Source organism: Sturnus vulgaris, chromosome 5 (assembly GCF_052056855.1).
Source record: "Sturnus vulgaris isolate bStuVul1 chromosome 5, bStuVul1.hap1, whole genome shotgun sequence".
In the NCBI taxonomy this organism is placed as follows: domain Eukaryota; kingdom Metazoa; phylum Chordata; class Aves; order Passeriformes; family Sturnidae; genus Sturnus; species Sturnus vulgaris.
Genome location: NC_142247.1, coordinates 69529245 through 69540921, shown reverse-complemented (window position 1 = coordinate 69540921; position 11677 = coordinate 69529245). Strand labels below are relative to the sequence as shown.

General features: G+C 40.0%; 1 protein-coding gene across 2 annotated transcripts in view; it reads left to right on the top strand.

Moving 5' to 3' along the window:
- The first annotated feature begins 325 nt into the window (after positions 1–325).
- The window catches only part of CELF2 (CUGBP Elav-like family member 2), a 535828-nt gene continuing 524476 nt past the window's right edge, over positions 326–11677 (top strand). For both annotated transcript variants that reach the window (XM_088165951.1, XM_088165948.1), the window contains exon 1: positions 326–634. The gene's annotated coding sequence lies outside the window, so the exon portion shown is untranslated. The remainder of the gene's footprint in view (positions 635–11677) is intronic.

The following is an 11677-nucleotide window of genomic DNA, read 5'->3' as shown; positions in this document are numbered from 1 at the left end:
CAAAGTGTAACACAGTAAATGTCTGTGCATATTCTCCATATACCATACTATTAAAATCAATCTGTTCAGGATAGTTTCCATTCTGAGGAAAGCTGAGAAACACAACCACCAGTTTCTGTCACGTGCTGCACCGCATCAATTAAAAATAAATTAAATTTCATGCAAAGTACCTAACTTAAAAATCTCAGCAAACAACAACAGAACCTTTTCACTAATGATTTTCAGTCATCAGAAGTGGAGAGAGGCTCAGACAGCAGACAGCATGGTCCCAGCATGCTTTTTGCCTTTTTTTTTGTTTGCACAGTAGCTGTCAGTTGCAGCCCTGCAGGTAGTAGAACCCAGTGGGAAGAGGGGCGGGACAGAGCGATGCTGCCTGAACTGACAGCAAATTTAAATTACTGAGCTTTCTTTTGCTTTTTTTTCTTTCTTTGAGTGCCCTTTCCTTTTTTTTTCTCTTTTTTTATTTTTTTGGTATTTTTCTACTCTGCGACAAACTGAAAAGATTCGAGCACACACTAATTTAACAACCCTGCTTCGTCGTCTTCTTTTTTTTCCCCTTCTGCTTCCAGGATAATTAAAAGAGAAACCTGTAAAGGCAACGTTCCTTCAAGCAAGTTGGTGCTGTAACGCGCTGGTAAGATGAATTTAATTTATTTTTTTTCCTTCCCTAATCTTTTCTTTTCCTTTTTTGGAGCTGAAAGCTTTTGTATATCTAACGCAGTCATAAGTGTGGTTCCCCTGCTGTGGAGGGTTAGTATGTAATGAAAAGGTGTAACGGCTTGATATGTGACCTTCTCCTATTACTTAAAATGGGTAATAACAGCTTTCGTGTCTGTCCTCATGATGCTTTTCTCTCTATGAATTGACTATTTGCTCAACAGAAGAGATGCTGTGATTGTCGCACTATGACAATGAGGACTTGATTGTTTTTTGGTTACTGTTCCATGCTCCTATCAGAACAGATACTTGAGTTGGGGGGTTTGTGTTTGTGATTCTTTTTTTTCCCTCTGAACGTTGCCTGAAGCACTGATACGACAGGGGGGTGGAGATGGGGGTGGAGGAGATGGTCTTGGGTATCATCCTGCCTGTTCAGCTGTTTACTAGGTAGGGAAGTGCAACACTGAAACTTTTTTTAAAAAATAAATAAATATTTTTCCGCTTGTATCAAATGGGGTCAGTGTATCCAGGATTATTTATTGTCCAATGCTGGGTAAAGTAAAGTTCTTGCTGTCCCTTGCATTTTTCCTCTGGAGAAGGGGGGAAGGGGTGCTCCACTCCATACCCTGTCATACCATTGTAGTAGCTAATTGCAAGAAGCTGACAAACTTTGAGATGAAATACCAGGCGTTGCTTTTGTAAGGAGTGAGTGCTGTGGATCACCTCCTTTGAATACCAGCCTGCCAGATACAATCAGATCTGTATTATACACGTTACATTCCTGACTTGCAAGTCCTCTGATTTCCAAGGTCTCCTCTCTAGTCTTTTTCTGGTACTAGCACCTTTTTTTTTTTTTTTTTTTTTTTTTTTTTAGCAAATGAGATGTGTTTTGGTTTTGCTTTGTACTTAAGCTTACAAAACCTATAAGGTGATGTGTTTTTCTCAGGCTTTCTGAATGTAGTTCTGCCAAGTATTAAATGCTACAACATCTATTGAAATCAACAGGAAGGCTGAGCTTGTCCTGTATTTAAGAGAAAATTGCTGAGTACTGGCAGGACTGGATCTTATGATTGCTGATCTCTGTTTTCTCAACTGCAATTAATTCTTGTGGCACTTTAGGCTGGATGCTGTAGCTTTTACTGTACTATTCAGAATAAACACTATTCTTACACTTAGTTGCTGTTTTGTGGTCATGCTGATGAAAACTTTTTGAACATAGGATGGGGATTTTAGGAGAAATTGAATAAAGTTAGAAAAACCAGTGTAATTTAGTCCTCTATCTCCTTGAAAGCTCTTTTCCTTAATTTTTTTTAAAGAGGTATCCTGAAACTAATAATCTGCATATTGATACATAAGATTTTCTAGACTCAAAGGTCTGTTTTGCCAAATGCATAATGTGATATCATGAGAGAAGTTGTGTGAGGAGAGTGGAGAAGAGGAGCAGTGGGATTGAACACAGAGTCCTTTCCGTGTCAGTGGAGAGGGGGAGAGGATGTCCCAGTGCCATATGGAAAATCACATCCTTTCACAGAAACTTTGTTAGGGCAGGGGGTTAAGGGCGCTGCACTTGCAGAAGTTTATCACTCCCTATTTCAGTCTCGGTTTCAAGCACTGCAATACTTTCCTGAAGGTTTACTTTACTTGTGCAGAAAATGCTGTTGGCTTGTGAAATGAGGTCGTTGGAGCTCCCACATCTTGCTTTTGCCCTGAAGTCTTGCCTTCCCCCACACCAACACCAAGGTCTGCGAGGCCCAGAAAATTAGGCTTTGTCCCTTGTAATCCTAAACTCCCATCCATTTATAACCAGAGAAGAAAAGGGTTGAATTCAGTGTTCTTGTTATGGAAATAAGTTTTTATTCACTCAGTATCAACTGACAGTTAGAAGCGTATCTGATGTAATATGAATAAACTGTAGGCTGTTGTCAGTAAATTATGCATTTATAGTCTCACATTCTCCTAGAAACAGTGCTTTTACAATGCTCAAGTGGCCTAATGGGGTGAAACAACTACCAAAACTCTCATCTGAGCTTCCTAATCAGCCAAAATCATGAGAAGTCCATGGTGGTTGGTTCCCACTGTCCGTGGTGGGCATCTCAGCCATGGGTGAGGCTCAGAGAGGAGAGCCTGAGTTTAGCCAGGGGTCTTTGGTCACAGAGGTGATGTCAAAATTACTGTTATGAGGCAATATGAAAATGTAGTACAGCTGAGTTTAGATGCTCAGTTTTGTGGCAAGAATGGATTCCTAAATTCTTAAACTACAAAAATGCTGATATCAGTACATTTTACTAAAAAACAGCCACCCTAACCCAATCTACCAGTCTACATTCTCTTTGAATTTAGACTTTAAATACATTTTTTGTAATTAATCTGTGCACTTTAAATTGCTGTTGGCTCCTAGCAATACTGTCCTCTATTCAGTGTTGGAAATTTCTAGTTGAATGCAACTGCTTTCATTGTAACAAAAAAAGAAAAACAAGCCAGAAAACTTGCTGTAATTTCCTGTCAGTAACAGAGAAATAAGAAAACACTAGGCTAATAAAAATGATAATCTGAGTTTACAACTGTTAACAAGATTCCTGAATAGAAATGGTGCTATTATGCACAAAGAATTTCTATCATCACTGGAGGAATGTAGTATGAAATTATGAGGTTTATTATTAGGGTCCTGTCAACCAATCAGAAATCAACCCCTAATCTTACTTGTGAAATGCCATAAGTTTTAGCATCTTCCCTCCCCTCCTACTAATAAAATGTTAAAGAAATTTCACAATTAGAAATTTTGAAAACATAATTTGGAATTTTCTTTACAGCAAAAACCTGACATAATTCTGTATTTCTTCCACATCTCTACATTCCATATAAAGTCACTGCAAGTCTGAGTTGCACACAGCAGGTAAAATTAAGGTAAATCACAGCCTTGCCATGGGCAATAATGATGGGATTTCATCAGTTGCTTTCTCCTGGGAGAAGCCAGATTCCCAGATTTTTCTCAGGACTTTGAAGAATTATTAAAAAATGTGATAGCACCTCCTTCCCTGATTGAGATTATTTATTAGCATTGCATTTCTGATCAGCTCAATTCAAATGTGCCAGAACTTTGGTAAAATTCTTAGATTTTAACCACTGCAGATTATTCCATTTCATTTTAGGAATAAAAGACTCTTAGATTTCTCTTCTAACTGCAAATGATTTATGTCATTGTAAGGGACTTGCTGTGTTTCCATTTGATTTAACATATTAGCCATGGTGTTCTTTCAGCAAGAATCACTCTTGCAAGAACCCTGTACATAGGCTCAGAGTGACCCCGAGTCTCTGATCCTCCCCCACTACCTGGTTGATAACATATTGGGCTGCCACTTGCCTAAACACACTTCTCCCACAAGTCTGGCAGCCAGTCACATGTCCTTCATCTGCTTGTGATGTGCACATGGCTCACTGCAGAGTCCCTGGGGCTCCTAACCCTGTGTGGAGTATAGAGAACCCTAAAAATAATCTAAAACCTCCTGATGACTCTCATCACCCCCAAGGCAATAGAGCTCACAGCATTTATCAGATCTCTAGATAGGAATTAAGAATACAAATAAGTATTTAATAATAGATACTATTCAGGTAAATAGTAAAATAATAGCAAGAAGGAAACAAAGTGAAAAAGAGAGCTAGAAACTCAGAGACCTCATTTCTAGACTGTAATTATCATCACCCAAAGCCTTCCTTGGGTTGCTTTGCATGTCCCACGGCCTGATAACTCAGTTCCTGCCCTGATGTGCTCTGAGAATTCTTGAAGCCACATCTTTCCTACTCACATTGTTAAAGACACATATTACCACCTTCCTTGGGGATGGTAACAAAGTGGGAGCAGCCCAAAAGCTCTGCTTTTTTTTTATTTTTTTTTTTTTTTTTTTTTTTTTTTTAGATTTACCTTTTCAGTCTGGAACCTGCAACTGCCTCTGTGCTACCCACAGAGGTGATTGTTCTCTGTCCATGGCATTTGGGCACCAGAGATAAGAATCATCTCATCCAGATTTAGATGCCTGTAATGTAGACACCTATATGTGAGTGAATCACCTCTGGCTCTAATTACAGTCAGAGAAAACAACCAGGTAGATTTTTTAACATTTTTTCTTACAATCCCACAGAAAGACATCATATTCAAAAGTCAGACCATTAAACTTCCTCTCCTCCTCAAATTTTCTCAACTGTTACCTTACTAATCTAGACATCTCTTGTAACTACTTCATGAAGACACAGGACTTAAAACTCCATAAATTACATACATTGAAAAACTATTGACTTATAAAGCCTCATATACCTGGCAGTGGGCTTCAAACAAGGCTGATCCTAGTGAGGCTGGGAGTGGATTGCATAGGCACATCCATATATCACTGACAGAATGTCACTCATATATATCATTAGTCCTCTAGGGCTGCTGGAGGGAAGCTGTCACAAATGCATTCCAGGCAATGTGTTTAATGTCTAATTAATCTTGTTCCTTGTGGTTAATTTTATTAGGCTGAACTGATCTAGTGAAAGGAGGTGCTGTGATTGGTTTATTTGTTCTACTTAGTAGACCAGTGGCATTTAAAAGTCATGCTGCAATGCTATAAAAAATCCCAAACTCAGGAAACTCCATGAATGTGATGAAGTCTGCATATTTTAGGCACCAGTGTTATAATGAGTTGATGCTCCTGATGTAAATATCCTTATCCAGAGGACACTTTGTGCATTTAAAAGCTTTCAGACTGTGTTCCTAAATTTTTACAGCTAAAGCTGTGTTAAGAGTGCAAAAATCGTGTTCTGCAGAGCAATCCCCATCTCCCAAAGGTATCTCACACCTGCAGCCCACCTGGCCATGTGTGGAGGGGCTTTTCATGACCTCTTGTACCTGTGCTGGACCCATGCAATTGTTTTCATGTCCAAGTCTGTGGTATGAGGCATGAAGGGCTGTGGGTGATGCTGATGGGTCACAGCCCACCTTAGCAGAGGGTTAAAAGGGTCTGAGGGAGGCAGCATCAGAACAGCCTTGCTTGCAAGGTCTAGAGGAAATGATACCCAAGGATGACCATAACCCAACATCAGTCAGGTTTATGTTCAAGGAAAATCTGGTTAATGTAAAAGGCAAATGTGTCAGTATATAAATATATATTAATATGTATATTAGAGCATGGTGTTAATAATGCCAAGGTTGTGGTTCAATCCTTGTATGGTCCATAAACTTGTGAGTTGGACTTGATGATCTTCATGGGTCCCTTCCCACTCAGAATATTCTGTGATTCTGTGATATAAACACATAGTATGGCTGTTGAACACATAAAACCCCACTAGACAGATGAGACATTCAGCAGCAGGAACACATTCTACCATCACACAAACGTGGTCTCCCTTTAGGATTAACTCCTCTCTTCAGTTAAGTAACCTTCAGCATCTTAAAGATTAAGTGTAAGTTTGGTTTAAGTCAGAGAAACTGGTTTTTGCCATTCATTTAAGCATGAAATGGCTGATTGTCCACTCAATTGTTGATCTACTGCTCAATATGGTGGTAATCAGTGAAGGTAGGTTGGGCTTGATGATCATGGAGATATTTTCCAACCTTAATGATCATCACACATAGTTGAGTAGCTCTATTCTGAACCTGAGCTCTGAAAAGATTTGCAGAAATAGTCTTTATTCAGGCAATGGGAGTGGCCAGGTTTTGAAGCCAGCAGAAAATGTATTACAGTGCACTTGAACTGCTCACATAATAACAGGGGACACAGGATTGGATCTCTTACCACAGTTCCTGTTTCCAATGATTAATGTATAAACTCTGTACCACTAACACAGTGAGCAGTCCAGAAGGCCCGTGGACTGCATTTTGGATAACAAGAGACAGAAGCATCGATTAATAGTGGCTCTTAATCAATCTGATGCACTCGAGGTTTTCCATAGGCACTCCATTAACAACCAGCTCGCGGCTCTACCAACACCTTTCTCTTCCTGCACTCTAAGTCCCTGAATTATGAAGGACATGTGCATACTAAAGGAAGCTTTTGCACTCAAGAGCAAAGGCTGCCTATCCAGTGTCACAAAGTAAGAGAGACCACATTCACAGGACATTAAAGGCTGGGTACTCTTGCTGAACAGGTTTACACATTTAAGCCTTGATCCTGCAAGGACTTATACACATGCTTAACCTTACACACTGCGAAAGAAATCCTGGGCCTCTCAAAATCAATGACAAAAGTCCGCTGACTTCAAAGGGCCACTCTCTGAATAGCCTTTTTGGTTTCTGTGCAGCCACACAGCATGAAGAAGCGTGAGCTGATCTCCCCAACCCTGCGTGCTTGTGTGAAGTCTTAAGAGATTGAGTGAGCTGCTAAGTGTATCTTTAAGAGCACTTCTGTCTCACAACAAACTATAGGCATTGAAAGATGTTTTCTTGTTTGATCTGTGCTCTTTACGAGTTTTGCCCAAACCCTGTGGTAAAACCTGCTGAAGGAGTCTGTGAGCAATCCATAATGCAATTCCCTCCCTGGCTAGTATTGCATTCTGAGCAGTTTGTTTTCTTTACTTTCCAAGAGATCCAATCCCTGGAGTGAGGTGATTATGCTGGAATCACATCTTTCTTTTTAAAAGAAAAAAAAAATCTATAGCTCACATGATTTTATAGGAAATCTGGGAAATATCTGCTGAAATGACTTACAGGTCAGAAAAAAAATAGTGTATGAATTTGTGCAGGATTCAACTGCAGGTTTTCATCTACTTTCTGCTGGTAATTGAGATACCTTCCTGCAAAATCTAATATCTATCTCAGGATCTGTTGGAGATCAGAAACTCAGCTCTGGGTCTGTCTTGGTATATAAAACTCTCCTCTGGCAGTGGTATCCCTCAGACTCACTGTGGAGTCCTGAGGAGTTGGGTGAAATGTTCAAGAGACTGTAAAGTGGTATTTGCCCCACTTTTCAGCACAGATCCCTTTCCAAAGCAGGTTAAGTCAATGATCCAATGATGCTGCATAGACCCTCTGGTTTTGGGAGAGGTAAATTATGCTCCCAACCCTCACAGTGGCTGAGTTGCTGGAGCTGGGGGGTCTTGGGCTGCCCTGAGCAGCACCAAGGTGTCTCAGCTTCAATAACAGAGCTCATGCTGGAAAATGCAGATCCTGTGAGTGAAACAGCTGCGCTGGTGTGCAGATGCACCATTGCACCCTGCATGTGCTCAGGACTAGGGAGGTGTTGTCTATCATCTCCCTAAGTCTGTAAAAGCATTTGTGAGGACAATATGTGTGCTGTAACAGGAAGCAAGGGTTTGGAAAAGATATTTGTAAAGTTTTTGCGTCCCAGTTTTGCTTAAGGATAAGCCTGTGTTAGCGTTTGTGTAAGCCAAATTACCCCTTCTTACCTAAATTGGTGGCAGTCATTTGAGAAGGAGGGTAGGCTGGGTGAGCTCAGTGAAGCTACTTTTTTCTCTTTCAGCATTTTCCTCTGACACATTTCATTACTCTAGCAGAAAACAAACAAAACAAAAAAAAAAAAAAAAAGCCCAGACTTCACTCTTTTTCTTTGGCATTTACTGTAAAGGTATTTTAATTTTATCTTCATCGTGCTCCTGTACTAATGGACTTTACACATTCCCAGCAAAGTCCTGTGTGAAATTCTTAACCACAGAGATTACAGAAATTTACTGCTTCACTGGCGTGGTCAAGTTGCCACAAAATTGCATTTGTTAATGTAGCTGTGAAAACACATGGCACCTGCCATCTCTGAGCATAAGGATTTTAAATATGGCTTGGAAGAATTTAAGAATGCCTATAAAATAGGGCTTGGCCGTGTCAGTTTGGCTTTAGGAAGGAGACTGTGCTATAAAATACTCGCCCATAATTGGACACAAGTGACAGCTTTACTTAACTAGTGTTCACAAATGAACGAGCAATGAAAATGTTCTGCCTTTCTCACCCCAGAAGAATGACCACAGCAGATGTTAATACCATTGAGAACAGCTTTATTGTAGCTACAGGTGAGACAAATGGAGGATTTATGAGCCTGGGGATTGAGGGAAGGAGAGGAAGGGTGAAAGTCCGATGCTGTTCCAAAGAAATGCAATGCCCATTCCCAAACACATTGCATGGCACACACAGTGCACTAAAGCAGAGGCTATTCTGTGTCCATGAATTCATGAGCATGCCTGATTTTTTTGTTTGTCTTTAGGTACCCAATACCCAGAATCACAAACTGAACATGATTCTGCTGTTTATTTCCTTATGTTCTACCCTGTGCCCATTTAGGTTGATGGCAAATCTCTAACTTAATTGATAATACGATGTAATCAATGGCTCAGAGTCTGGGAACTCAGTGACCTGTGAAAGTGTAAACAAGAGACAACGTTGTTTCTCTGATGAAAGTCCTGAGACTAGGCTTGGCCCAGCATCTGCTGGATCCTTTCTGTTCATTTTAATGAGCTTACAAATGGTCCCTAACATAATGTGCATTCAATAGAAATCAGCATTGGTTTTTCAGGCACTGATCCAGTAAAGCCCTTAATTATGTGCTTAAGATTATGGTATGGGAATAGTCCCATAGAAGCCACTGCAACCACAGAAATGTTTTAAGCTCAGCAAGTAAGAAAATGTTTTGTTGCTGGAATATCATCACATTTTTTTCCAGTCAGTTTCCTCTGCCAAGAAAACTAACAAATAGAGTTTCTAGAAATCCAACAACATGAGATGCCATAAATGCAGTGATATTCAGAATTTTACAGGTTTTGGATTTTTTTTGCTGCTTTATATTCCTTTATGCCCAGATATAGCAAAGCACTTAGCTGCAGTTGTGACATGAATAGGACTACTTGCATCTTGAAACTCAAAGCTCCTTCCCCTTTTAGATTCAGGGTATGCTCACACGTGGTGCTGCTGTCTATTGTCAGTCCCATTTCTAGGTATGATGATGTTTTTAAATTTATAAAAAGTAAAGTTGCAGTATAAGTAGGAAAATAGTCTTCCCTGTATTTAAAGTAAGTTTTGGTGGTTTACTCCAAACTCTTTAACCAGGTGCTTTTTTAGAAGAGCTGTTTAAATGCAGTTTGAGCTTTTGTACCATGTGGAGCACATATTATTTAACTGCTTCACTTCAGCTCATCCCACCTCACTAGAGGGGACTGCATTTCTGCATCCTCTTGTTTTCATGAAACCTCTTGATATTCACCAGGATTTTTTCAGGTAATGCTGTTTACAGCAAACACAGCCTGTGGTGTTTCCAAAAGTTTCCTGCTGTCAAAAGTATGAGGGCCAAATTGAAAATATTGGTTTGGGAGAATGTAATCTTTTCAGCACAGGCTCTGGTCAGCGTGGCTGTGTGCAGAGCAAGTGCCCAATAGTAATGATGTCCAGGCACAGGGCCAAATGCTAAAACTGCCCCCAGAGTGAACATACTCACACTCTGTGAGAGAAGCAGTAAAGTATTCTTGTTTTCTGGCCAGCAACACGACTTCCCAGGAGGATAACTTTTGCCAGGAGTATGAATAAGCTGCATTGAGGCTATGCCTTATGGCAACTGCTGCAGCAGGGACTGCTAAGTAACTCATAAATAAGCAGTCCCTGCTGCCCCCCAATTCCAGTATCCAGCTTCAGAAGGTACTTATGTAGGTCCAAGCATAAAGGCTTGCACAGTGGCCTCAGTGGGCTCTGAGAAGTGCCAAAGCAGAGGTGGCTACTTTCCATCTCCTGCTCCTTCGACTGGCCATAATTTTTCTGGCAAGCACAAATACACAGAGCCTAGAAGGATTTGGCTTCTATTCTTCAGCTCGTATTCATCATGTGGGTTGCTCCAGTGAAGTTATGAAGCCAGGAGCTCCTGTTATGGTAGGATAAAGACTCCACCACAGCTGAAATCTTTATTAGCAAATTAATTATGAATAAACACAGGAAAAATAAGCACACTTTAATAAACCCAGCAACTATCTTGTTTTGGGCACACAAGCATATTTATACCCACAACAGAACTACATTACAATGCACGGGTTTTTACATTAGTGCTCATTTTCAGTTTTCTTGAGAACAACTTCAGTTCCACTCACTTAACCATGCCAAACCTTCTGCTGATATAAATCAGAGTGATCCCTTGAAGTCTGCTCAGCATCTGCCCCAGAATGGCAAATAATATCCTCCAGAGCCCCACTAATCATTAAGGATGATAGAAGTTACTGATCCAACCTGCACAACTTTTTAACACCGCATGGACAAAACAATTTCAGGCAGGAGTTCCTACACGAGGGATAACCATATTCCACAAGGATGTAGTAGAGGTTAACTGCATTCTTGCAGCAAAGCACCCTGTTTTGGTTTAAAAGGTTTAAAACCTGCCTACAAGGATGCAGCAGTTCAAAGTTTTGTGCAGACAGGTAGTAACAGGTATAGTAAAGAATATGAGCATTTGGACATCTGTAATGTTCTATACTGTGCCTCTGTATGAGACATTCCCCAGTTCTAGCTGCTGACATACAATGATCCAGCTGCTGCTTCTTTGCAGCAGAATTGAGAACTCTGATTACAAATAAGCCAATAAAGTGATTTTCTGGAAGGCAATACTCTGTCCTTGTGCTCCTTTTCTTCAGCGACATTTTTCTTGCCTTTCTGGACATTTCCTAATTTACTGCACAGATACCTTCTTTTGCAAAAAGATAGAAATATCAGCAGCTGATGTGTTCATCTAAGAAAAATCTGTATAATTTAGACAAGGACAATCAACTCCTTCTGTATAAGAAGACAATCTGAGCACCACAAACCAGAAAAATATTGTGATAGTTTAAATTTCTTTATGTTCTTCTCTCTCATCAGTATAAGAATATGTGTTTGTGATGTAGCTACATATCTTTGGTTGAATACAAGATTGAGCATAACGAAGCAGTTCTTTTTTCTGCTATATCCAGTCAGCTCCATAGCTCAAATTATTAAAAACCTCTGGGAAGTCTTTCTCATGAAGTGTGATTCACAAATTGTATGAGTTAGTCTTCAAAGATTTTATTATAATAAAAATGGAAGTTTTTGACC